We start from the raw sequence: 27743 nt of genomic DNA, 5'->3' as shown, positions 1-27743 counted from the left end.
TGAGACTGGAGAGAGGGATAATCACAGGTTAAAGAAGTGTGAATTGTTTCAAGCCAGGACAGTTGGTAGGATTTTGCAAGCCCAGGCCAGATGGTGGAGGGGTCAAATGTAGTTAAATGTAGTGAGGCATGAATCCAAGGTCCCCGTTGAAGCCATACTCATGTGTGCGGAACTTGGTTATCACTTTCTGCTTGCCGATTCTGCGTTGTTGTGCGTCTTCATAACGTGGCAAGGGAGCAAGAGATTGGACCATTTTTGCTTCAAGGAGAAATCTTCCAAATATTAAATTTCCCACTATAAGTAGGAAATTCCAGACTTTTTAAAGTTTACCCATCCAGCTATGTATTTTTTTTAAAGCAGCATTTTATCTCTTCCTACCTGGTGTGAAAATTTCTCAGAATTCCCTCAAATTATTCACAATTATCATAAAACTCCCAACCACAGTAAACATTTCAGCACATACTTTAATGAATGAGATATGGAGTTCTTTTATTATTCCTCATTGGCTGATTGGGGTTGAGGTTTTCAATGCAACGAGCCTCATCAGAATGAAAAAATAGCAAATATCTCTAGTGTAAATATTCCATGTTGCTCAACCTCAGACCATTTCTTTCACAAGCTTATTAAGAAAACAACAGTATAATAATGGGAAAACATGATTGGCCTGTTTTTCAGGATTAAAGCGGTGAGGAGTAGCATCTATGTGGTTAGTTATTATGATAGTCAAGATGGTTCCAACTATTTTGGCCAACACTAATAACCAAATAAACTTAGTTAGTATGAGCGGCAAGGTAGCATAGTGGTTAGCACCGTTGCTTCACAGCGCCAGGTTCCCAGGTTCGATTCCCGGCTTCGGTCACTGTCTGTGCGGAGTCTGCACGTTCTCCCTGTGCCTGCGTGGGTTTCCTCCGAGTGCTCCAGTTTCCTCCCACAAGTCCAGAAAGACGAAAGGTAAATTGGATATTCTGAATTCTCCCTCTGTAGCCGAACAGGCATCGGAATGTGGCGACGAGGCGCTTTTCACAGTAACTTCATTGCAGTGTTAATGTAAGCCTACTTGTGACAATAAAGATTATTATTATTAACTAAATCAAATAAACGGAGGGACAATTAAAGGGACAGTCCTTAAAGGGAAACTGCCTGAACAAAAGGGGAATCACAAATGAAACTTAAAATATCAAATTAAAATGTGATTAAAGGGATCAATAAGGCACTCCAATCAGGCACAGTAGGCCACGAGGGTGCCAATGAACACCGTATTCTCGCTCTCCAGCGACACCCGATCGCAAATGTAGAAATGGTAGATGGGGCAGACAGTCAAGTCGGATGGCCCCCTCGGTTGCCCACTGTCTAGTCCTGTAGATGGCAAGTTTTGCCAGGCCTTGGTACAGGCTCACAAGGAGGTTCTCCTTCTTCCCCACCACTCTCTGTACCGGCTGTGCAGCATCAGCCCATACAGAAAACCCCTTTATGATGTGCAACAGGGCACGGAGGGATTTTCCGTGAGGCGGCTCAGGCTGTGGGACTCCGGCTTCAAAGGGGAGCTTCGGGGAGAGAGGTACTCGGAGCCAATGTGAAATTCCGTCTAAGCAGGGGTGCGCTCAGACGGAGGTGTCATAATATACACCAGTATATCATGGTGCAGACACACACACACACTGATGGACATCAGTGGGACATGAGCAGTGGGACCAATCAGCATACACAACACCGCAGCCAATCACCAGTGAGAGCACACGCACTATAAAGACAGGGGATGGGAGAGTTCCCGCTCTAGTATCAGCCAGCTCGGAGAACAGAGCTCACAGCCTGCAATACAGACATTCACCGTGTGCTGAGTGCATCACCTGGTTAGGACTAGGCAAGGGTCAACAGTTAAAGCTGGTATTGCATTTACCCACAGTTCAAGTATGTTAATATAGTTAACCTTATAATAAAATAGAGTTGCACCACTTCCAGTGTTGGTGACCTGTTTGTGATCCAGAACACCCAACACATCATGGTACAAGGAGTGGTTGCATACTAGCACTTCTGAGACCCACCTGCAACTAATCAGCATTCCGGCATCCTGAATTATGGAGAACATCAACCTGCGCCGCCGCTCCGCATCGCCGGCAATCTCGGGGTCAATTGGAAGATTTATAAACAGCGCTTCCAGCTCTTCCTTGAAGCCATGGACAGGGAGAATGCCTTGGACACCAGGGGCGGGATTCTCCACTCCCCCGCCGAAGTGCCCACGCCGTTGAGGTTCACGGCGGCGCGAAACGGCCCCCATCCCGACCGATTCAGGGCCCGATAATGGGCTAGGAGCGGGGCCGCGTCATTTACACGCGCCAGGCCTTGTCGCCACGTAAAGGCGGTGCCGCATACATGACGCGGCCGGCGCTGCATAACTGGCGTCACCCGTGCATGCGTGGGTTGGCCGGCGCCAACCCGCGCATGCGTGGTTGCCGTCCTCTCCGCCCAACAAGAAGATGCCAGACGGATCTTGCGGGGCTGCGGAAGAAAGGAGGTCCTCCTTCAGAGAGGACTGCTCGACGATCGGTGGGCACTGATCGCGGGCCAGACCCCATTTGACGCCCCCCCCCCCCCGGTGCGGGATCCCCCCTCCGCAGGCCGCCCGCCCCAGCGTTCCCGCCGGCAGCGACCAGGTGTGGACGGCGCCGGGGGGAACCCGCCGTTTTGGTCTGGCCGCTCGGCTCATCTGGGCCTGAGAATAGCAGGGATACCGGAGAATCGCCATTTTGTGTGTCTCGGGTGATTCTCCGGCCTGCGCCACGCGGAACTCGACGGGGCCGATCTTGCCGCTTGGGAGAATCGCGGGAGGGCGTCGGACCAGCGTCGTGGGAAAATTCGGCGACCCAGGCGATTCTCCCAACCGGCGCGGGAATGGAGAATCCCGCCCCAGGAATATTGCTCTGCTCCTCTCCACGGCCGGGCAACACGCCATCCACATCTTCAACTCCCTCACATTCACAGACAACGAGGACAAGACAAAGTACAAGACGGTTCTCCTCAAATTCGATACCCACTTTAGCATTGAGGTCAATGAAAGCTTCGAAAGATACCTGTTCCAGCAGCGCTTGCGGGTAAGGACGAGCCTTTCCAATCCTTTTTAACACACGTCCGCATCCTTGCGCAGTCCTGCGGCTATGGGCCCACCTCCGACTCCATGATACGCGACCAGATCGTATTTGGTGTTCTGTCAGACCCCCTGCGTCAGCAGCTCCTCACAATTAAGCAAATCGCTCTAGCGACTGCCATCGAGACCTGTGTCCTGCATGAAAATGCCACTAGCCGGTACTCCCACCTACAGGCGGCTGAAACGGCGCGGCAAGGTCCCCACGAGGCGGAACGGGTCCAAACAATTGAACATCTCCAAGGCTGCAGCCTGGATGAGGGCGGCCGTTTCGCGCGCTTTTCGCTGCCTCCCGTGCTTGTACGCGCCAAACGAGGGGATGGTAACGTGGAGGAACGTGATGCGCAGGCGCGCACCACGCAGTCCCGCACCGCGCATGCGCGGTGGCGCAACGAGTGTACTGACGTCACGACGTGCGGCAACTGTGGCTCCGCCCATTTAAAGCGGCAATGTTCTGCAAAATCGCAACAATGCCTACGATGTGGCTGACTTGGCCACTATGCTGCCTGCTGTCGAGCAGCTCAGCCTGCCAATTCGCATTGCTTCAGCCAGCCTCGCAGCAACGTTCGGGCAATTCAACCCACGGTCACGGAGTCAGACACCGACTTCCCGCAGATAAGTGACACCGAGGGAGCCTTTTCGAGTCGCTGTTCGAACAAAGAACAGGCTGTCCCCGAATCAAAACCACCAGCCGCTGTCGGTGCACAGCATTGATCCAGACGACAAGTGGTGTGCCACTCTGACGGTCAATCGATCCCAGATACGATTCCGCCTGGACACTGGTGCTTCTGCTAATCTCCTAGCGTGGTCAGACTTTCAGACCCTTGGGTTAAACCAACCATTCTTCCGTTGACCTGCCAACTAGTGGACTACAATGGCAACGTCATTCCTGCTACCGGTTCATGCCAACTCGAAGTGACGCACAACTCGCGAAAAGCCATCCTTCCCTTCGAGATCATGGGCTCCTCGAAGGACTCTCTGCTAGACGCACAGGCGTGCAAACTCCTAAACCTCGTTCAACGAGTACACTCTCTCTCTCCAGAGGACACGTCTGCCTTCCAGGATGCGGACTTCAGGGCGCAACTCAATGCCATCATCGACCATCACCGCGACGTTTTCGAAGTCATGGGCACGCTTCCATACGCTTACAAAATCCTGCTCAAACAAGACGCCACACCTGTGGTTCATGCACCTCGCAGAGTCCCAGCACCCCTCAAGGACCGCCTCAAGCAGCAGCTGCAGGACCTCCAGGACCAAGGACTGCTCTCCAGAGTGACAGAACCAACCGACTGGGTCATTTCCATGGTGTACGTCAAGAAGCCTTCCGGCGAGCTCCGGATCTGCATTGACCCAAAGGATCTGAATCGCAACATAATGAGGGAGCATTACCCTATCCCCAAGCGCGAGGAGATTACGTGCGAGATGGCTCGGGCCAACATCTTCACCAAACTTGACGCCTCAAGAGGATTCTGGCAAATTCAACTTGACAGGTCCAGCAGAAAGCTGTGTACCTTTAATACCCCGTGTAGATACTGCTACAACGGGATGCCGCTTGGGATTATATCGGCATCAGAAATATTCCACCGGATCATGGAGCAAACGATGGAGGGCATTGAGGGTGCGCGCGTCTGTGTTGACGACATCAGAATTTGGTCCACCACCCCGCAGGAGCATATCAGTCGCCTCCAGCGCGTTTTCAAACGAATACAGGACCAAGGCCTTCGCCTCAACAGAGCCAAATGTTCCTTTGGCCAGACGAAACTCAAGTTCCTAAGGGACCATATCTCCCGGTTGGGTGTGCGGCCGGATGCGGACAAGGTGGCAGCCTTCACGGCCATGCAGAAGCCAGCGGATAAGAAGGCGGTCCTCCGATTTTTGGGCATGGTCAACTTCCTGGGGAAGTTCATCTCCAACCTTGCCTCCCATACCACAGCTCTCCGGAACCTGGTCAGGAAGGCGACAGACTTCAAATGGCTTCCTGCCCACGAGCGCGAATGGGAGGAGCTTAAGACCAAGCTTATCACGGCCCCGGTATTGGCATTTTTTGATCCCACGAAGGAAACAAAAATTTCAACAGATGCCAGCCAATCCGGCATTGGGGCGGTGCTCCTGCAATGTGATGGGGCCTCATCATGGGCCCCCGTTGCATATGCGTCACGTGCCATGACCCCCACGGAACAGCGCTACGCGCAGATCGAAAAGGAGTGCCTGGGCCTGTTGACTGGGGTCGACAAATTTCACGATTACGTGTACGGCCTCCTCCAATTCACTGTCGAGACCGACCATCGCCCGCTGGTCAACATTATACAAAAAGACCTTAATGATATGACCCCCTCGCCTCCAGCGCATTCTGCTTAAACTTCGGCGGTACGATTTCCAGTTCCTATACACCCCGGGCAAGGATCTGATCATAGCCGACGCTCTGTCCAGGGCAGTCAACACCCCGTGTGACCCAGAGGGGTTCGTCTGCCAGGTTGATGCCCATGTGGCCTTCACGGCTTCTAATCTGCCGGCCACAGATGAATGCCTTATCCATAGGGGGACTGCGGCTGACCCCTTACTACAGCATGTCATGCGCCACATGACGGACGGGTGGCTCAAGGGCCACTGCCCGCAATTCTACAATATCAGAGACGATCTGGCAGTAGTCGATGGTGTCCTCCTGAAGCTGGACCGCATCGTGATCCCGCACAGCATGCGCCAGCTCGTTGTCGAACAGCTACGAGGGCCATCTTGGAGTGGAGAAGTGCCGAAGGAGGGCCCGAGAGGCTGTGTACTGGCCTGGCATCAATGAGGACATCGCCAACACAGTGCTCAACTGCCCCACCTGTCAGCGGTTCCAGCCAGCCCAACCACGTGAGACCCTACAGTCCCATGAGTTGGCCACGTCCCCTTGGTCTAAGGTAGGCGTTGACCTGTTCCATGCGCTCGGCAGGGACTATGTTCTGATTGTAGACTATTTTTCGAACTACCCGGAGGTCGTACGCCTGCACGACATCACATTATCGGCGGTCATCCGTGCCTGCAAGGAGACCTTTGCTCGTCATGGCATCCCACTCAGTGATGTTGGACAATGGCCCCTGCTTCGCGAGCCAGGAATGGTCCAACGTTGCCAGCAGGTACAACTTTGTGCATGTGACATCCAGTCCCCTGCACCCCCAATCCAATGTCAAAGCGGAAAAGGGCGTCCACATCGTCAAACGGCTCCTCTGCAAGGCTGCCGATGCAGGATCCAACTTCTACCTCGCCTTGCTGGCCTATCGTTCGGCCCCACTCTCCACGGGCCTGTCGCCAGCCCAGCTGCTCATGGGTTGCACCCTCAGGACCACGGTGCCGTCCATTCACGTCCCAGACCTCGACCACGTTCCGATCCTTCAGCGGATGCAACAGTCTCGTGCACAACACAAGGCGGCGCATGACGCTCGGGCGACTGATCTGCCTGCTCTGGCGCCGGATGACAACGTCCGCATCCATCTTCCGGAGGGTGGCTGGTCTGCAACTGCTGTGGTTCTTCGGCAGGTGTCTCCCCGCTCGTTCCTGGTTCGTCTGCCAGATGGTTCCATTTGCCGCCGCAATCGGCGTGCCCTTCGTCTTGTTCCACGCTCGCTACGTGATCCTCCACCGGTGCCACGCCCTCCTGTTGTCCCCAACCTGGACTATGTGGAGATTCCGAATACTCTGCATCCTCCTCACTCTGCCGTGGCCCAGCCCGTTCCTCAGCCGGTGGCTCCTGACACACCCTTGAGGCGGTCAACCAGAATTCGTCGCCCACCTCAGAGACTTGACTTATGAGTTTTACAATGTTGGACTCTTTGATCTGTTCTGTTATCCTGTTTCATCGTTCCAGTAGTTTGTATATAATGTTCATTTTGTTGTTGGTTTGACAACCTATTTCTCTGCACCAGGCACCTTCCCGTGTAAATAGATTAGCCTCATGTACATAGTCATGTAAATAACACGCACACGCATAGTCAGGTACATTCACTACACGATATTTGTCACGCAGGCACATGTTCTTTATATAAAAGGGGAGGATGTCATAATATACAACAGTATATTATGGTGCACACACACACACTGATGGACACGCAGTGGGACCAATCAGCATACACAACACTGCAGCCAAGCACCAGTGAGTGCACACGCACTATAAAGACAGGGGACAGGAGAGTTCCCGCTCATTCTAGTAGCAGCCAGCTTGGAGCACAGAGCTCACAGCCTGCAACACAGACATTCACCATGTGCTAAGTGCATCACCTGGTTAAGGGTCAACAGTTAAAGCTGGTATTGCATTTATCCACAGTTCAAGTATGTTAATATAGTTAACCTTATAATAAAATAGATTTGCACCACTTCCAGTGTTGGTGACCTGTTTATGATCCAGAACACCCAACACATTAGGAGGTTCACCGCACACTTGCGCCACCTCGAGAGCCAAAGGGTCCAAGCACGACCGTTTTGAAGTGAGGGATGGCGTTAGTCGCGAAGTGGTCAATCACCACTGCCTATTGCCCCAATTCATGGGCTGTTTCAAGGAAGGGAAGTAAATTAAGTCCACAACTTTCCTATTGTTGTCCAGTGGAAAATAATTTCACATAACAGGGCATCTTCCAATGTTCAGATTACCTTCCCCTGAGCGGAAAGACCACAGTTGCTTTCCGGCTAGGGCTCCAATTAGAATTGCACAGGGAGTCCTATTGATGCAAAACACCCCCAATTTGGATAGGTCCCTGAAGCTCCAGCCTGCTCTCAGCTGGCGCCTCCTCTACCTGCAAAGTGCGACAGCAGGCCATCAGTCAGGATTTGAGCAGTAAGTAAATGCTTATTGGGTAGGAGCCAGGTGGGTAGGAGTACATTTCAACCGCCCTCCTTTGAGTTTCCATACTGTGTATATGGATCAAAGGTCCCAAAAACTCAACCTATTGTGATTGAAGTTGCAGTGCTGCACAACATGTAAACAAGATCTGTCTGTAATGATAAATTACAGAACCTAAGCCAGTGGTGACTCATTTTAGAAAAGGTTCAAATAGCAGAAGGCACAGCAGATGAATTCTCTGCAGACTCTTGTACATGTGCCTGTTCTCAGAGACCCCCTTGCTCCTTTGGAACTGCGACAGCGCTCAGGTGCTGGGTCTGACAGCCAAGTCAAACTGCACGGCCTCAGGGATGTACTGGCTCCACACGGGCAGCACTCCAGAGGCACTTCAAGCAAACCCGAGACATTGTGTCTGCGGCAAAATAAAAAACAGCAACAAGGGGCTCAGCTGCAGCCGATACCATCAAACACTGACTGTCTACAGCCCGGAGTCATTTACTAGGTGTGGGATTGCAGCAGACTGAAAATGGAGACTCACGGAAGTTTCAAGTGTCTGTGGGTTGCTGCTTTTGATAATTTTAGACCCCCTTAGTTGATCCATTCTTAGCTAATGACATTAAACTTTTGATGGTTTCAGTTTCCAACTGTGTCTTGTCCCACTTCCTGTACTACATTAAGACAGTTACTGGTTTCAGATAACCTAAACGCAGCTACAATGATGAGAACAGATTAAAGCCATAGATTTATGAGTGGAATTAAGTCAAATAGATGCACAACATTTTCAGCTTTACAATGAAATTTCTATTTGGTACTAAAGTGAAAACAGGGCAGAAAGGCTAGATGTATAATATCTTTCTAATGGTACAGACATCGCTGCACTCTTTCCAGTATTCCTTAGTTTTGATTTACGAGCCTCACAATGCAGCATGACTTACTTTTGAAAACAATAAGTGACACCAAAACAAAAAATTGTTGAGAAGAAATGATCAGTTTGTGGCACCAATAGGATCATCCCTTGTGTCAACTAAATTAAGCAACCAATCTCCTTTAGGAGGAGCACATGTCTGGATAGGGTTAAAGCAGCTCTTGGCACATTGAAAGTAACAATTTGAAAGTTGACCAAAAGCAAAAGTGAATGAAAATCATCAATGTCTGAACATTCTGGAGAGGAGATAGGCAATAGAGATGTTCGAGCTGCAGTTTAGGCAACCCTACTGAGAACAGCCTCCATGTGGGATCAACTTTGTTACTGATTGCTGATTTAGTGTCCAGTCTTACTGTAAACTCGTTTCTTCTTCCTTAACCAATGATGCAAAATGAAAATCCAAATTAATTTATCCCCTTTTCCTGTGTTAAGTATGCAATTCAGTTAAGAGAGGTTCTTGGTACAAAAGCATGACCACTCAGTGAAGTCTCTTTCAAGATACTGCACTTGTAAATACTGATGTGCATGGTTACACAGTGAATGTAGTTGACAACGGCATAATTCATTGACTATTATCAACATTTGAAGCAAGAGGATATGCCAGCAATGTGAAAAATTGGGCAGTCATTGAACTGAAATCTGCTTTTCGGTGTGTTCTGCTGCAGTACCAGCCTCCCCGAACAGGCGCCGGAATGTGGCGACTAGGGGCTTTTCACAATACCTTCAGTGAAGCCTACTCATGACAATAAGCGATTTTCATTTCATTCAATAGCTAACAGCCAGAGATCATGCAGACTGTTTTAGGAACTAAACTATATACCAGAAACCCGAGTTTCTCATTGTCACTTATCAGAGGAATGGACTTGTCTCTCTCATTGAATGATAGAGATGATGAAATGCAAAGAGAACATAAGAGATCAATTCTGCTGCTACAGTTGGTGTCGCATTCACTGCAACTGAGAAGATTAAGGGCTGAGGTAATCGAAATGCTCAAGACAATAGCAGTGGAAGGTTACTTCCGGGAGTTGGTGATTCAGCATGGAGCAGTTTTAAAATTAGGATTAGTATTGAAAGCAAAAACAGGAAGGATAAATCCTCCACCCATGCAATGATTATTAGCATATAAAATACATTGCATGGAGTTATTGATACTGAGACAATCACAACATTTAGAAAGAAATTAGATAAGTACTTGAAGAGAAATCTTGTGAATTTCTGGGGTAAGAGAATGAAAAAGTTTTGGGTACTTAGCCCCATTATAGAACACAATGAGCAAAGTGACATCCTTCCGTACTTTAATTTCTGATCCCTTTCTGAAAATATTGGCGGTGAAATCACAGTGTGCAGCATAAGCGCATAAACACATTTATGAATTTCCATCAGATTCCTTTGTTCAACTGTTCAATTATAATGTCTGTTAAACTAGGAGATGCATGAATCTCTGGGTTCATTTTTTTTGGGGGGACAGTTAAATTTTGGTTCTGCAAAGGTAGCTTTCCTGGTAGAATGAATCTTGTGTTACTGTGAAGTTTACCATTCAGAATGGAATTGGCGGAGGGGGGGGGAAGAGAAGAGACTGGTTTCAGGGAGCTGGGGTGAGTCAGTCACTGGTCTTAGTTTGCAGGACCTGTATTAAAATTAATATGGATCTAAAAGCCTCCTCTGTAAACCTGCTCCAAGGGTCCTGTGAGACGCAAGTTTGGTTACTTCATCTCGAGCACTCTCAGTGTGCATGAGCCCACAACCAATGGTGCCTCTAATTTAGAAGTAACAAAGCGCAACGTCATTGAATTAGACTTAAGTTTGGTTGGAAACTGGGCATAAAATTAGATATTTGTGCAGGAGAGCTGTAGGTAGTTGGTGCTGAGGGACCCCTCTCTGGTGCAGAGTAGAGCTTTATTCGATGGATTATACCTAATCTGGGAGTGGAATTAGCTTGACATTGGCAATGGGTGCCTGGACCAGAATCCCCAGCCACAGCAGTGAGAGGTTTTTATTTGTACAATCGTTTGGCAGAAAGGCTGTACAGTCTTGTATCTTATTCAGTAGCTTGGATCAGGTCCCGGTATATGATGAAAATGTTCAAAGCAGCGAATTGGTAATTTATCAGACAAATAAATTGTTTTTTTTTGAACAGGCAAAGATTGGAATTTAAAAGCTCTAAGTCAGTTACCATAGTTCAGGACCATAATTGTCCTTGGTAGTGGTAATTTATGCTGATGGTTGATAGTTACATGATGATAATGTGGGCTTTTAAAGGAACATTATGTAAAATAGTTTTTTAAAGTATCATATACATCATTTCAAGCTGTGGAGCACAACATGTATTCCATTGTGAGGCTAACCACAACTCACCTGCAAATATAAATTTTATTTCATGGCGAACAACTAGACTACTGACTACTGAAATTAAGGCATGTATCTGACAACTTTCTGGAACTTGAATTCTCTTACATCCCGCTTTTTGATCCTCTGTACTGTTTTACATAGATTACATAGAACATACAGTGCAGAAGGAGGCCATTCGGCCCATCGAGTCTGCACCGACCCACATTAATCCCTCACTTCCACCCTATCCCCGCAACCCAATAACCCCTCCCAACCCTTATGGACACTACGGGCAATTTTTTTTTTTTTTTTTAGCATGGCCAATCCACCTAACCTGCACGTCTTTGGACTGTGGGAGGAAACCGGAGCACCCGGAGGAAACCCACGCAGACACGGGGAGAACGTGCAGACTCCGCACAGACAGTGACCCAGCGGGGAATCGAACCTGGGACCCTGGCGCTGTGAAGCCACAGTGCTATCCACTTGTGCTACCGTGCTGCCCTAAGACAAAGAGACACGAGAGTGAGTTGATCCCTTCTGAGCCCTGACTAATGGGAATATAATATCAATATCTAATGGGCCAAAGTTTCAAATTGAAGCTTTTGTTGTTGTCTGTTCAAAGGTTGGGCTATGGCCCCAGTATAGCAGCCTAGCCTGAAAACTGGCAAAACTCTCCACAAATGCGTATGGTTGGATTACTGCCACAAGCAGAAATCGGGCACCACACACATGAATCAAAAGACTAACTACTGTGCTACTGGCACTTTGTGCAGGGATTGCCTCACTTCGCTGGGAGAGTTGCTGGGTAGTTTTAATCCAAAACATCTAGAAGTGACCCATTCTCAAATTACCTCCTAGCCCCTGGTGGAACATTACTGCCACAATGGATATTTTCTGAAGATTAAACCATTTTCATATGAATTCTCCCACACATTAAGCCAAAGTGACTACAGCATCTTACATCTGTATAGAATTTACATCATTTATGTGTTCTATTCTATTTAATGGTTGGGGGGTTCTTTGGCATGCTTGACGAATCACTTGTTTTAATAATAACTATAAAATTTTAACATAGTATTTTGCAGTATCTACAGTAAAAATCAGGCCATTCAGCCCTCAGAACTAGACGGTTAGATAATGCTCCACTCGGCACCTCTCCTACTTTATCCCGCACCTCTCCTACTTAACTCACCCCATTTTAGAAAAAATATTTATTCTCAAACATTCACTTTCCAAATGAAGAACAGTTTCCTGTGTGCACAGACATGGTGCACACCATTCCAACCATTCTGCAAGTGTTTGCTGCTGTATAATAAACAAATGCAAGTTAAGTCTCCACCAGTCATGGCACTTTGATGAGGATTTGTCTACTTCTCTGCAATCTTGATTTGGATTAGTTTTATCTCTCTCAGGAGTTTGTTTTTAATCTGCTAGGCACAGTAAGCTTCCTCAAACATCTAAGTTGGGCAGCCTGTCTGACTGATGATCCTGTGCATCTAATTTCAGCCTTATTTGAATTTTCTTAATGTATTTTATGAAGCGCAGGAACTCCTGGGCTGCGTTCCGGCATGAAAATCCTGTACCTTTGAAGTGATATTGGTTCAAAAACAAGGAATCTAAGGAGCAGTCAGTCCATAACTTGCATATCAGTGCTCAGTAATTCAATACCAAAACTGCTGGGGATGTTTCTAAAGGCTGAAAGAATATGAAGCTCATTGGCCAAATTGATCCAGTCTGATTGTTAACAATGACAAGAAACTCAAATCCCAGGGACCAAGTTATAGTCAGAATAAAGAGGTAATTCAGGCAGAATTACTTGTCAAGTTCCCAAAGAAAGTCGTTGAAATAACTGAAATACATGGGCCGGGATTCTCCCCGGGGGAAAGCGGGAATCGTGCCCCGACGCTGTCTTCCCCATTCTCCGGCGCCGATTCTCGGGCGCCCGCGGGATTCCCGCCGTGCCGGTCGTGGGCCGTTGACAGCGACCCCCACCAGTTCTCTGGGCACGATGGGCCGACGAGTTTGGCCGAGTCCCGCCGGCATAGGTTACTCAGGTCCCACATGGCGGGACCTGGAAGGTGAGTATGCGGGGGCCGTCCTGGAGGGGGGGGGGGCGGGGGGATCTGTCCCCGGGGACGGGGACGGGGACCCCCCACGATGGCCTGGCTCGCGATCGGGACCAACCGATCTGTGGGCGGGCTTGTTCCGTAGGGGCTTATTTTACTACGCGCCGGGCCGCTGTAGGGCTCCGCCATATTGCGCGGAGCCGGCACAGAGAAGGGAACCCCCACGCATGCACAGAAATACGCAGGCCATAGCGCGCCTGCGTGGAAATACGCCGGCCGTTCCGCGCATGCGCGGAATCACGCCGGCCGTTTCGCGCATGCGCGGAATCACGCCGGCCATTTCGCGCATGCGCGGAGTCACGCCGGCCGTTCCGCGCATGCGCGGAATCACGCCGGCCGTTCCGCGCATGAGCAAACTCGCGCTGGCCGTTCCTCGTCGGCTGGATCTGCGGGGACCCCGCCGGCACCAACCTAGTCCCCTAGGAAGTGGAGCATTCCCCATTATCAGGGACTGTTGACGCCGACATGGGGACATAACCCCATTATTGAAGAATCCCGCCCATGGTTTCAAGATTAGAAATTACATTTTTATTTTTTATTTTTAGAGTATCCAATTCATTTTTTCCAATTAAGGGGCAATTTAGAGTGGCCAATCCACCTAGCCTGCACATCTTTGGGTTGTGGGAGCGAAACCCACGCTAACACGGGGAGAATGTGCAAACTCTACATGGACAGTGACCCAGAGTCGGGATCGACTCCTAACCCACTGCGCCACCATGCTGGCCTGATTTACATATATTTTAAATTCTTTCATGTGGTTGTCAATGGTGGGGAGTATTTGTTGCCCATCCCTAATTTCCCATGGACTGAGTGGCTTGCTAGGTCATTGCGGAGGGCATTTAAGAGTCAACCACAATGCGGTGGGTTTGGAGTCACAAAAAGAGTAGGCCAGGTAAGGAGGGAATTAGTGAACCAGATGGTTGTTTTTTTCGAAAATGACAATGGTTTCATGGTCATCATTAGACTTTAAAGGCGGCACGGGGTGCAGTAGTTAGCACTGCTGCTTCACTCCGCTGAGGGCCCGGGTTCAATCCCAGCCCCTGGTCACTGTCCGTTGGAGTTTGCAGATTCTCCCCGTGTTTGCGTGGGTCTCATCCCCACAACCCAAAGATGTGCAGGCTAAGTGGATTGACCATGCTAAATTGCCCCTTAATTGTAAAAAGAAAATAATTGGGTACTCTTAAAAAAAAAATTTATTTAAATAAAAAATCATTAGACTTTTAATTCCAGATTTTTATTGGATTCAAATTTCACCATCTGTCATGGTGGGATTTGAACCCTGGTCCTCAGAACATAATCCAGAGACTCAGGGTAACTAGTCTAGCGACAATACTACAATGTCACCACTTCCCTACCTGGCCAAGGAAGGCATGGAGTGTTTGATGCCATGTAGGATTGCAATTTTATGGAAAAGAAACGGGCTTGATTGGCTATAAAAGACCTTTTTCTGCTCCTGAACGTTTCTGGGAATTTATTTCTGGGCAGATCCTCTGTCTGGTGCATTGAACCTTTTAGAGGAGAGTAATGTGGACCGGCTGTGCCACTTCTCTGGGAATTCCATTGTGCAACTGCCAAAGTTCCTGTGGAGAAGTGGGAGAACTCGCATGGTAATTCACTCCCTTTGTGTTACTACTAAATTATGAATGCTTCATTCCGGTTTTTGGTGTAAGGTCATTACGTTCAGTCTAAATACTGTCTTTACTAAGAAACAGACTTTCTAAAAAGCAACTCCCTTACTCACCCTTGCCACTATATGTATTGGGGAATGCAAGGAGGAAATTCTTCCCCTGAAGATAGATTGCTGGCCTCTGTTCAAATGCAACATCAATGTGGTCATGTTTTCTTGCTGGAAATTTACTGATCCACATGTTGTGTGTCACACACTGGAATTAAACAGATGGAAGATGGAAGTAAATGTGCATCTGGATTTTTTTTTGGAGAACAAGTTGCACAAGTGAGAAAAGCAGTGCAACATAAAACTATGAAGGAATAAAAAATCAAACAAAGCAGAATATACACTGAGAAAAATCTTTAGTCAGGCGACACAAACCTCAGATCAGGCTTTAGGGACATCAAATAGAGAATGGTCACCGTTGGCAGCTATTGTCAAAGATATTAAGCATCAAGGTGAAGTGTGATTGACAAAAGGCGTTCATTAAAATATAACATTCTTTTAATCCACTGCCATTTTGACATGATTTTGAGAAATAATAGAAAATATTAATGAAAAACAATATGTAATGATAAAACCTTTTTTATGCTAAAATCACCTTTTTAATAGTCTTTAAAATGGGCCGTTAAAGCATTTTTAAAATCTCCCGGTGTTTATTTTTAAGAGGCCAGGAAGGTGATTTGTTCCAGGATTAATGCTGCCCCAATTTGGCCAGTAGGAAACATGCAAAATCAGTTCAGAGATGACTCTTATCTGACGATCCCATTCTCACATGCAAGATATCCAGTCTCTGCTTGGTAACAGCTCAGAAGTGATCAACAGTTCGGTTGTGTATTCATATCTGTTTCTCGTTGGAACAAGGTCACTTTAACCGTTTCTCCAGGTGACACATTGATGATGTCATCCGCAGTTTGGGCGAGCGAACAGTTAGTCTAGCCTTACAGCCTCAGAGTAGACACCTTTTCAATAAAGCTATTGTTTGTTTGTACCATCTTGGTCTATCTTTTAAAAATACCACAGGTTCATCAATGTGGTAATCAGGCTTGCATGCCATCGCTATATAGACACTTCAATGTGATGAATCGCTGCTCCAGATATTCCCTTTTGGGTTCTTAATGCTAACTCCTGGTGATAAAAAAGGAATAGTAGTGGTTGGGATGGTCTGCGTAACCTCTTCCAGCCCTGCAACCCTCCAAGAATTTGGCCTCATGTGTACTCCCTATTTGCTCTGCCCCAGCATTGGCAGCCATGCTTTCAGATGTCTAGACTTCAAACCCTGGGATCCCTCCCTAAACTATGAGCCTCCCCACCTCTGCCTTTAAATCCTTCCTCTTCGATTAGGATTTGGTCACTTGTCCTAATGCATTCTGCTTTGACTCAGTCCATAAGATATCGGAGCAGAATTAGGCCATTCAGCCCATCGAGTCTGTCCTGCCATTCGATCATGACTGATGTTACTCATCCCCATTCTCCTGCCTTCTCCCCCATAATTCCTGATCCCCATATTATTCAAGAACCTATCTATCTCTGAATTAAAGACACTCAGTGACTTGGCCTCCACAGCCTTCTGCGGCAATGAGTTCCACAAGTTCACCAACATCTGGCTGAAGAAATTCCTCCTCATCGCACTTTTAAAGGATTGTCCCTGCTGTCTGAGGCTGTACCCTCGGAACCTAGTCTCTCCTACTAGTGGAAACATCTTCTGCACGTCCACTCAATCTAGGCTTCTCCGTATTCTATAAGTTTCAATAAGATCCCTCCCCTCATACTTCTAAATTCCATTGAGTCCTCAGCCGCTCCTCATATGACAAGCCCTTCATTCCAGGGATCATTCTTGTGAACCTCCTCTGGATACTCTCAAAGGCCAACATGTCCTTCCTAGATACTGGGCGGGGCCTAAAACTGCTCACAATATTCTAAATTGAGTCTGACCAGAGCCTTATACAGCCTCAGTAGTGCATCCCTGTTCTTGTATTCCAGTCCTCTTGAAATGAATGCTAACATTGCCAACTAAACCTGCATGTTAACCTTAAGGGGATCCTGAATTAGGACTCCCAATTCGTTTTGGGCTTTGCATTTCCACAGCCTTGCCCCATTTAGAAAATAGTCTATCCTTCTGTTCATCCTACTAAAGTGCATAACCGTACATGTTTCCACATTGTTTTCCATCTGCCACTTATTTGCCCACTCTCCTAGCCTGTCCAAGTCCTTGTGCAGCCTCCCCGCTTCCTCAACACAACCTGTCTCTCTGCATATCTTTGTATCATTTGCAAACCTAGCAACACTGCCTCCTGTTCCTTCTTCCAGATCGTTAATGTCTATTATGAAGAGTTGTGATCCCAACACTGACCCCTGCGGAACACCATTGGTCACTGGCTACCATTCTGAAAAAGACCCCTTTATCCCCACTCTCTGCCTTCTGTCAGACACCAATCCTCTATCCATGCCAGTACCTTGCCCCTAACACCATGGGCTTTTATCTTATTTAGCATCCTTTACGGCACCTTGTCAAAGGCCTTCTGGAAAATCAAATAGATCACGTCCACTGGCGCTTCTTTGCTAACTTCCTCGTTATCTCCTCGAAGAATTCTAATAAATTTGTCAGGCATGACCTCTCACTGATGAAGCCATGCTAACTCAACCCTATTTTACCATCACTTCCAAGTACTCTACAATCTCATCCTTAATAATGGACACTTAAATTTTACCAACGACCAAAGTCAGGCTAACCGGCCTGTAATGTTGTGTCTTATGTCTCCCTCCCTTGGCGTTACATTAGCCATGTTCTAGTCTGGACCATTCCAGACTCCAGTGACTCCTGAAAGATCACCACCAATGGTTCCACAATCTCCTCAGCTATCTCCTTCAGAATCCTGGGAAGACCGGTGTAGTCTATCCGGTCTGGGTTATTTGTCTACCTTCAGACCTTTTCAACTTCTCCAACACCTTCTCCTTAGTGATGGCAACTACACTCACCTTTGCCCCCTGACTCTTTTGAAGTTCTGGTGTGCCACTGGTGTCTTCCACCGTGCACAATACCAATTCAATTCCTGCCATTTCTTTGTTCCACATTACCAATTCTCCACCCTCAGTCCAGTGGTCCAATGTCCATTCTTGCCTCTCTATTTATAATCGATAAAAAAAACTCTTGCAATCTTCTTTTATGTTACTAGCTAGCTTAGTGGCATGGTAGCACAGTAGTTAGCATTGCTGCTTCACACCGCCTAGCACTATTGCTTCACAGCGCCAGGCTCCCAGGTTCGATTCCTGGCTTGGGTCACTGTGAGGAATCTGCATGTTCTCCCTGTGTCTGCATATGCTTCCTCTGGACGCACTGGTTTCCTACCACAAGTCCCAAAAGACATGCTTGTTAGGCAATTTGGACATTCTGAATTCTCCCTCTATGTACTCAAACAGGCGCCGGAGTGTGCTGATTAGGGTATTTTCACAGTAACTTCATTGCAGTGTTAATGTAAGCCTACTTGTGACACTAATAAAGATTATTATTTGATCCTCTCTCCCCCTATTGCTTTTTTAGATGTCCTCTGCTCACTTTTAAAGGCTTCCCACTAATTCTCGTCAGATTGTATGCCTTTTCTTTTATGAGGTCTCCGATTTAATTTAGTTTCTTACTGACAAGGCAACCCCGCCCCTCTTCCCGTCGTTTTGATAGGACACATATCCTTCGATATTTAAATCCCAGCCCTGACCCCCTTGCAGCCACATCTTTGTGATGCCCACACATTGGGCGGGATTGATTCTCTGATCCTGAGGCTAAGTGTTGACGCCGTCGTAAACGCCATCGTGTTTCTCGACGGCGTCAACATGGCCTCAGGAGCAGCGATTCTGACCCCTACAGGGGGCCAGCACAGCACTGGAGTGACCCACGCCGCTGCAGCTGCCGATCCCAGTGTCAGATGGACACCGCTGGTCTGCGCATGCGCCGTGGGACCGGCGTGATTGCCGCGCATGCGCGGTGGCTCCCTTCTCCGCATCGGCCCGGCCCCGATGCAACATGGCGTAGGGCTACAGGGGCCGGTGTGGAATAAAAGAGGCACCCAGCCCGAGCGGCCGGCCCGCCGATCGGTAGGCCCCGATCCCAGGCCAGGCTCCCCCCCCCACCCCCGGGGACCTCCACGGTGGCCTGGCCTGGGATCGGGGCCTACCGATCGGCCCGCCACACCGAGGTCCCGGCGGGTAAGATCAGGTTAGAATGGCGCCGGCAGGTCTCAGGTTTTTTTGTACGCGTCGGCGCCAATGGCGCAGATTCTCTGCTCTCCGGAGAATCGCGTCCCGACGGAACGGCGTGGCAGGATTCGAGCGGCCCCCCTGGGGATTCTCCGACCCGAGCTTGCAGAATCCCGCCCTGTGTACCTGCCAATTTCAACGTGCGCAAGCTCATTTACCTAATTTCTTGGACTGCAAGCATTGGGCACAACACCCGTAGTCCTGTCCCCTCCTCATAGTTGTCCCCTCATCTGCTGTGCCTGTTTATCTGTTGTGCCTGAAGTTAAGATTCCTGCCACTTTCTTTACTCACCCTCTGTTTCTTACTTTCTGTTCTATTACTTGTTCTAGAAACTTTACTAACATCTCCTAAGCACCCCGCCCCCCCCCCCCCCCCCCCCCGAAAACTAGTTTAAAGTCCTCATCATTAACCTACATTCCTACCTTCTCCTTTAACTTTGATTTTCTAATTTTCCATACAACTGAACCCTCTTCCTCCTACCCCCCTCCCCTCCACTATTGCCCTATCTACAAACCTAGTTATGCGATTCCCCAAGGCTCTGCTACAGTCCATGTTATGCGATTCCTCAAGGCTCTGGTCCCAGCATGATTCAGGTGAAGACCATCCCATTGGAACAGCTCCCTACTTTCCCAGTACTCGTGCCAATATCCCAAGAATTTGAACCCATTTCTCCCACACCAACCTTTGAGCCACGAATTTACATCTTTAAACTTATTGACCATGTGCCAATTAGCTCCTGGCTCAGGTAGTAATCCGGAGATTATTACCTTTTTGGTTCTGCATTTTAATTTAGCCCCTCGCTGCTCATATTCCGTCAGCAGAGCTCTGACCTTGTTCTACCTCATTGATACCTACATGGACCACGACAACTGTTTCTTTACCCTCCCACTCCTTCCTCTACAACCTAGATGAGATATCCTGAACCCGAGCAACATGCAGGCAACACAACCTTCAGGACTCTAGATCCTGGTCACCAAGACAGTGTCTATGCCCCCAACTATACTATCGCCAATTGATGACTATATTTATTTTCTCTGGTCCCCTCCCCTCACTTAAATGGCTCCCTATACCACGGTGCTGTGAAATCAGTTTACTTCCGAGTGTTTTTATCTTTCTTTAGTCTTCTAACTAAAACTTCTTACTCTGGGATGTCTGTCACTCTCCCATCAAAGTTAGAGCAGGAGATGAAGAAGAGCAGGAAATCAAAGAAGGATGCGAAGATACTTGCACGATCCAATTGGTCTGCTAAATAAGAGGATGGGCACTGATTTTGCTTGAACTCCTCCACAGCAACTACTGGTGCCACTCTATCACTATTCGGCGTACAATGCTGGCAGATTGGAATTGGTGGCTTATCCCCTTTCTGGAAGGCCTCACCACAGCTGAGCCTCATAATACTGGAAACAGGCAGAAATAGCTCAATTGTTGCTTCGTGCTCTGCAGCAAGACGTGCAACCATCTGTTAGCAGCCAGGCAATTAGGTAGCCCCATGTGTCTATACTTGATTTTGAATATGGCAAATTGTATTAATTATTCCAAGAGTAAGTGCAAGTGAGGCGGAATTAGACATTGATGGGGACGTCGAACAGGTGAATCTTTTTCATTGCACATGTTACAACACACTCAATATTCAGTTCTACTCAAGTCAATGGAACGGAAGGGCTGGCTGGCAGCATGGGTAACATGCGATCAATGTAATACTGCCGCTTGTGTGTCCTGGCCCAAGGGTAATTTTGCCTCCTAGTTTTTGGGATTTATAATTGAATGCTCCATCAAGTAAAGTTGCTTATTATTTGCCAGGATCTGTCCCAGTCAAGTAGCTGCTTATAATTTTCCGGGTTCTGTCACGGAGTTGCACTGATTTTATTTAGTTAGGTTCTTATTTTTAGGAAGGCAGCAACAACTCGGCATCTCACTTTATACGCTATTGCTGCTTGTCGCTCTCGGTGAATTAAATGGATGAGGTCAGGCGAGGTAGAGAAAGACCAACACACGCACGCGCACACGCACACAGTATTTAACAAGGATTAGGAGCAGGGGCTGATTTAGCACTGGGCTAAATCGCTGGCTTTTAAAGCAGACCAGGGCAGGACAGCAGCACGGTTCAATTCCCGTACCAGCCTCCCCGAACAGGTGCCGGAATGTGGCGACTAGGGGCTTTTCACAGTAACTTCATTTGAAGCCTACTTGTGACAATAAGCGATTTTCATTTCATTTCACAGCCCCTCCCACTCTGGTGCGATTGCCCACCAAAGTAAACGCCAACTTAAATGGCCCGCTGCATCTGCGGGATGGTATGGAACGGAGGAGGGAAGGAAAAAAGAGAAAGGCAGCACATTGTGGTGGGCCAGTAAAATCTTGGCCCACCACCACCTTATCTTTCATTTTCAAAGAATGACTGTTTAGATATGCAAGCATACAAAAGTGTTGCATCACCCATCAGCAAGAGTCAATGTTAGAACATAGAACATACAGTGCAGAAGGAGGCCATTCGGCCCATTGAGTCTGCACCAACCCACTTAAGCCCTCACTTCCACCCTATCCCCATAACCCCATTGAACCTTTTTTTTGGACACTAAAGGCAATTTAGCATGGCCAATCCACCTAACCTGCGTGTCTTTGGATTGTGGGAACTGTTAGGAAAACCAATAATGAATCGTTGAAATTGGTATTATTTGACTTCCGATGGTACTTCTACTCTCCCAGCTGATACACAAATTGTCTTCCATTCCCAAGTCCCTTTTTGTTTGAAAATCTGAAATAGAAGGTGTGCCATAGAACATTTCTTCTTGGATTCAGGAGCAAACTTCCTTGTGCAGGTGCAAGACCGAAATGATTTAGTTATCTCTATATTGGGGCGGCACGGTAGCACAGTGGAACAAAAAGGTGAAATGTTTTGGCAGCTCCTGCAGCAATGTTAAATCACACATCAATACCAGTATTAACATACATACTGTGTATGCAGTACATCCAGAAAAACCTGTCTCCTAGAACTAATACGGTTATTTTCACAGAACCCTGGCCATGTTACACATGAATGAAACGGGGCAGACACGTTTAGATGTTCATCGTTCTGGAATGAAATGATTCAGATGCAGTCATTGTATTTAGTCAGAATGCAGCCTTTTCTTACAATGAAGTCTGACAGCTGTGAAGGCACTGAATTCTGTAGGTCGTTGGTCGATAGTGGTGTTTGATAACTGGCTCCAATTGTGTGGGAGAATTTTAAGTATTTTGATTTCTCTCCATAGTCCAGTGAAAACAAGGTTTTGGGAGCTTTTTATTATTATCCATGCAATATACAGATAACAAGATGCCAATTGCTAATATCAGTCACAAAAGCAATGCACATCTCAAACCTAAAGCCCAGTCATTTTGTTGCGGTTTATTTTCAGTTGCACAGCCTTGTCCTGGAGCAGTCTGCAATACACGCTACCAACGACTACAGTTCTCCTACCTTTACCTCATTTATAAATATAATAGCAAGTAAGCAACCAATAAATTCCATCAGGTTTTTTTGCCAAAAACACGGTGGGCAGCACGGTAGCATTGTGGATAGCACAATTGCTTCACAGCCCCAGGGTCCCAGGTTCGATTCCGGCTTGGGTCACTGTCTGTGCGGTATCTGCACATCCTCCCAGTGTGTACGTGGGTTTCCTCCGGGTGCTCCGATTTCCTCCCACAGTCCAAAGATGTGCAGGTTAGGTGGATTGGCCATGATAAATTGCCCTTAAGTGTCCAAAATTTCCCTTAGTGTTGGGTGGGGTTACTGGGTTATGGGGATAGGGTGGAGGTGTGGACCTTGGACAAGGTGCTCTTTCCAAGAGCCAGTGCAGACTCGATGGGTCGAATGGCCTCCTTCTGCACTGTAACTTCTATGAAATAGTATTCGATGAACAAAACGTTGACAGATGTTGTGCACTCGAATTGAAATGGGATTCCGTGGCAAGTTTCTTCTCGGACAAAACTTTCACCTTGTAACCAAAGTAAATCTTCAAGGTAAAGAGAAGTGTTGATACACATTATGTCTGGTGTGCATTATTAAAGTGTAGGGCACATGAAATGGAGAGCATAAAGCAGCATTTTCTTTGTGATGCCATTGATTTATATTGTAAAAACCCTTGATGTGTTCTTAAACAGTGACCTTGGTGTTTTAATGTCACAAGGAAGCAGAAAAGGTAATTATATTACAAGGTGATCAGATAGCACTGAAACCTTATTGTTTTCCAGTAACTCCGCTTATTGACCATCAATCATTGGGTTTACAAATCTTATATTTGAAAATATAATCCAGTGAACGCTCTACAGCCTCTGCTAATTGATTAAATTAGGAAGGCCAGAAATGATGTGACTCAACAGAGCAAAATGAAGTACCTCTAAAATATACCTCAGGAGGAGAATGGCAAAATGGATTCTGTTCACTGGGCACTCCTGACAATGCAATTTCAGATTATATGGTGATCGTTGTCCCAGAATGGTGTCCTCTGGACACCACACTAGGGATAGCGAGTTTAAGGCATGGCAACAGGACCAGAGACTAACCTAAGTTGCAATGTTGCATATGCAATCATTAAAACTCAAAACAGTCGCTGAGAAATGTATGACAAGATTCGTATGTCATGATGGTTAGTGGGGCCATCAGGTGTGCACCTCGTTGGAGGCCAGGAGGTGCTTTCCATCTCATGCAGCTGGAAAACTCCATTCCTGGGGCAAGGGGGAGCTACTTCTATGGACCGGTGTGTTTCCAAGTTTGCTTAATAGAAACATATCAATTGCACACAGGACTGTTAAACTAAACGTAGATACAATTTATTTGAAAATGGAGCCACAGGACTGCTGAGCAGACTGATTACCTAAAAAGATTCAACGGCTATTGTTAATAAGAAAGTACAGCTGCAATTCCTTCACACCACATGCTGCGAGCTAAACTGAAAGCTTCTCTGAACAACTGTCTGATGCTCACATGGTTTACATCATAGCTAGTTGCTCATTAGTGTATTCTCTCAAAATGAGATCACAACATGGACAAATGGAGCTCTGCCGTTTGACCTTTTGAGGCGGTTTCAATATTTTCCTCATAAAAAAAGATCTCTTTTTCAGGACAGATCCTTTGCTTCGACCCTTGGGAGTGCTCTTGAAGGTTGCCACCCCTTTGCTCTCAATGTTCTCCAATGCTGTTCCCTTATGAACCAGGGAAATGGAAGCTCTTAATCTATGGATTGACCGCCTCAGCTTTACCGGTTTTGGGATCAGTGATCTTCAAAGGGACAGGCAGTGGGTCCACCCTGAACGAGAAAATCCCAGAGTTGGCGAGATAATTTCCTCCGCGTTGTACTATTTCTTTTGGAAAAATGAGCTTGCTTCTCCACAAAGTAACCAGGGTCCCTGTCTTTATAGATCTACTGGACTCAAGACACAATGCACATCTGTTGGTAATCTAAAGAAAATATGGGCTAATAAGTGTAATTTAATCTACAGTTTGACATCATCCCCATCTTTTTTTTTAAACAAGGAACAAACACACTAATGAGAGAAATCCACCCACTTGCATGTATGTCTTACACTTGTCGGCATTAGAAACTAATCTACCAAACACTTGGAATTCCTGGAGATTAATCATGGCCCGTTGGATTTTATATCATTATTCAGGTTATGGAGGGAAGGATAGAAACAAAACAAACCGTTACTACCCTGAATTTGTGGAGAAGCAAGCTCATTTTTCCCAAAGAAACAGTACAACGCGGAGGAAATGATCTTCTTCAATTTAAATATTTCCCAAATTGTTGATTTGGTCCTCGGGGTCCTTGATTAAATGGAGACCCTGATGAGTTCACCAGGAAAATTCTGGAAAGCACCAGTAGTTTTGATTTCTCAAGTGCCTCCACTCCTGGAAAGAACTGTGGCTTTGAAGTAAATCAGAATGCTGAGCAGGGGCTTGGAGGAAAATCCATTTATTAAATTTTGAGCACAAGGAAGCTGATATGAGCAGCAACTCTCCACAGATACACAATGCCAGAACTTATGGAGGAGAATTAAAAATGGATGAAGATCACTGCTCTGACAGCTGAAATGAAATATGGCCATTGTTAATGGTTTAAAGATTTTACACAGAGAGAGGCTGCAGGACTGCAAGTTGCCACTCCAGCAAAGGAAATTGTGCCATCTCTGAACTCTGCTAGAAAGCCCAACAATTCCCAAATCCAACCCAACATGTACAGTTTTTAAAAAAATTTCAGTGACTGTCACATCTTTAAAAAGTCATCTCTGTTCATGGTCATAACATGCAACTGTTTCCCCTATTTTCCATTTATTCCCATTCAGGTTACATAAACAATGGAATTTCGCCCGAAAATAAAATCCTTCACTATTTATAGATTTTTTAATTCAGTTTGTGAGGGCAAAACCAAAATTCCAAATGAAACAGGCACCACTAGATTCAATCCTTTCCTTCTCCAGAACTCTACAGCCTTCCACAAGCATAACATATCCTACTGGGCCTCTTGACTCTAGGAATTCCTTTCTCCTGGTAAGTATCCAAAGACTAAAATGTTGAGGAGCCATCACAGCTTTAGCTAGGGAACTGTGGAGTTCCATGCAACCATCTGGCACTCCTCCGTAAGCTTACACAGAGAACTCTGCTGCAATTTGTTTGCATTCCAGCCTCAATGCCCGGTGTTCTGAGAGCGCCTTTCCAATAAGATTCAACTATGGGTCATTCAATCTTGAGCAGCTTTTCCCTTACAACCTGCAGTCAACCTTGTACAGGATGGGGATTAGTGGGTTGGGGAAAGGTTTGCGGAAAGAAACAGGAAAAAAAACAGCAAGATGATAAGAGAATGAGAAAATTAAAATAGACAAGTGAAACGTTGGGGGGGGGGGGGGGGGGGGGGGGCTGGCTAATCTCTCATGCAAATTCCACAATGCTTTTTATTTCGACTGTAACAGAAAATGGATAGGGTCTGGGTCTGATTCTGAGGCAAAGTGACGGATCAGGCACCCGGTATTAAAGCAGAGAGCAAATGTTATATTCCTTGAACCTTTTCAAAGGAAATGTAAAATAACTCGCCTGCCATTGAAATAAGACATGTGCAGAGCTGTCATATTGGCTCAAAGAAATAAAAGTTTCCAATCCACTGAGGTACCTTGGATATTTTATTCGTTGAAGGCAGCTGAGGAGCGTGAAATGATGATAAGAGGGTTGTTGCTGCACAGGCAGACTAATGAGAGACTGGAGAATATGCTGAGGTTTTATTGTGACTGCAAAACATCTGCAAGTCTGCAATTTAAATACCATTATTAGGACAACAAAATAGAAGGACACAAGACTCTAGTGGTATGACAGAGCTTGCAATCTTCACTTAGATATCTGATCAAATTGGTGCCTGTGATTTTACAGCAAATTAAATAGATATTGTTGTCAGTGTCTGCTGTTCTGTCACTGAATAATTATGTCTGACAGATAATGAAAAGTTATTTTAAGTGAAACTCATCACATGCACCCAGATTCTTTGCTTCTCTTCACACTGTAAATTATTTCTCGACTGACCAAAACTAAGATTATAAAGTGGGTGCAAATCATTTCTTTCCAATTTTAGATCAGCAATGCACTGCTTTACCAACCCGGGTTCTTTTTAGCTAACTAGATCCACCAATGAAAATGCAATCATCCAATTCACCAGAATTTTTCCTTTTAAAATGAATACCACCGTATATATTTTATTGGATTAGTTAATTTATTCTTGCCCTCCTAGCACTTTAGGCTATTTGTTTATTTGACACCATGCAAAATTAGCTACTCCTGCAGCATTAGGACCATAGCGACAAGTGTGGACCATTCAGCTCCCTTACACCCGCTCTACCATTCAAATAGATTATGGTTGATCTGCAAATCTAACTACCCAAGCTTCATATCTCTTGATCCCTTTTCTATGAAAATTCAATCAATCCCAATCTTGAAAGCTTCAATTGTCCCAACATCTACAGCTTTTGGAGGAAACTTCCAGATTTCTACCAATCAGTTCTACTCATTATGGAAGAAAAAAAGAGAGGGTTTCCTATTCATATACAGAACAGGACATCAAACACTCCACAGTCACTGTTATTATGCAGGCAAGCGTGGCAGTCAGACTGCACATTGCAAGGCTCCATAAACAAACGTGTACATGACTGCCTGACTGTTTTTAGTGATAAGTTATGTTAGTTAAGGAAAGAGTCTCTCAGGATACTTGGGAGGATGTCTCTGCTCTCCATTCAAAAATTGCAATGGGATCTGTTACTTCTCGCTGGAAGATAGGGCCATGATTTAACATCTTATCTGCAAATCAGCAACTCAAACAATACAGCATTCCAAGTGTCAACCTTGATTGTGGGCTCAGATCTGTATAGAGTTCAAGTCCAGCACTTCAGACTCAGGAGGCAAGTGTGCAACCAGCTACTTTAGTCCAGTCATCCTTAGTGAGATTTTAGGCACTTGAATGGGGACTGTATAG

General features: G+C 46.6%; 1 long non-coding RNA gene across 3 annotated transcripts in view; it reads right to left on the bottom strand.

The window, feature by feature from the left end:
* LOC140426540 (uncharacterized) overlaps nucleotides 1-27743 on the bottom strand; it is a 248442-nt gene that overhangs the window by 198131 nt on the left and 22568 nt on the right. The window lies entirely within an intron of this gene.

Source organism: Scyliorhinus torazame, chromosome 7 (assembly GCF_047496885.1).
Source record: "Scyliorhinus torazame isolate Kashiwa2021f chromosome 7, sScyTor2.1, whole genome shotgun sequence".
In the NCBI taxonomy this organism is placed as follows: domain Eukaryota; kingdom Metazoa; phylum Chordata; class Chondrichthyes; order Carcharhiniformes; family Scyliorhinidae; genus Scyliorhinus; species Scyliorhinus torazame.
The sequence above is the reverse complement of the archived record's forward strand: the minus strand, read 5'-3'. Positions and strand labels throughout refer to the sequence as shown.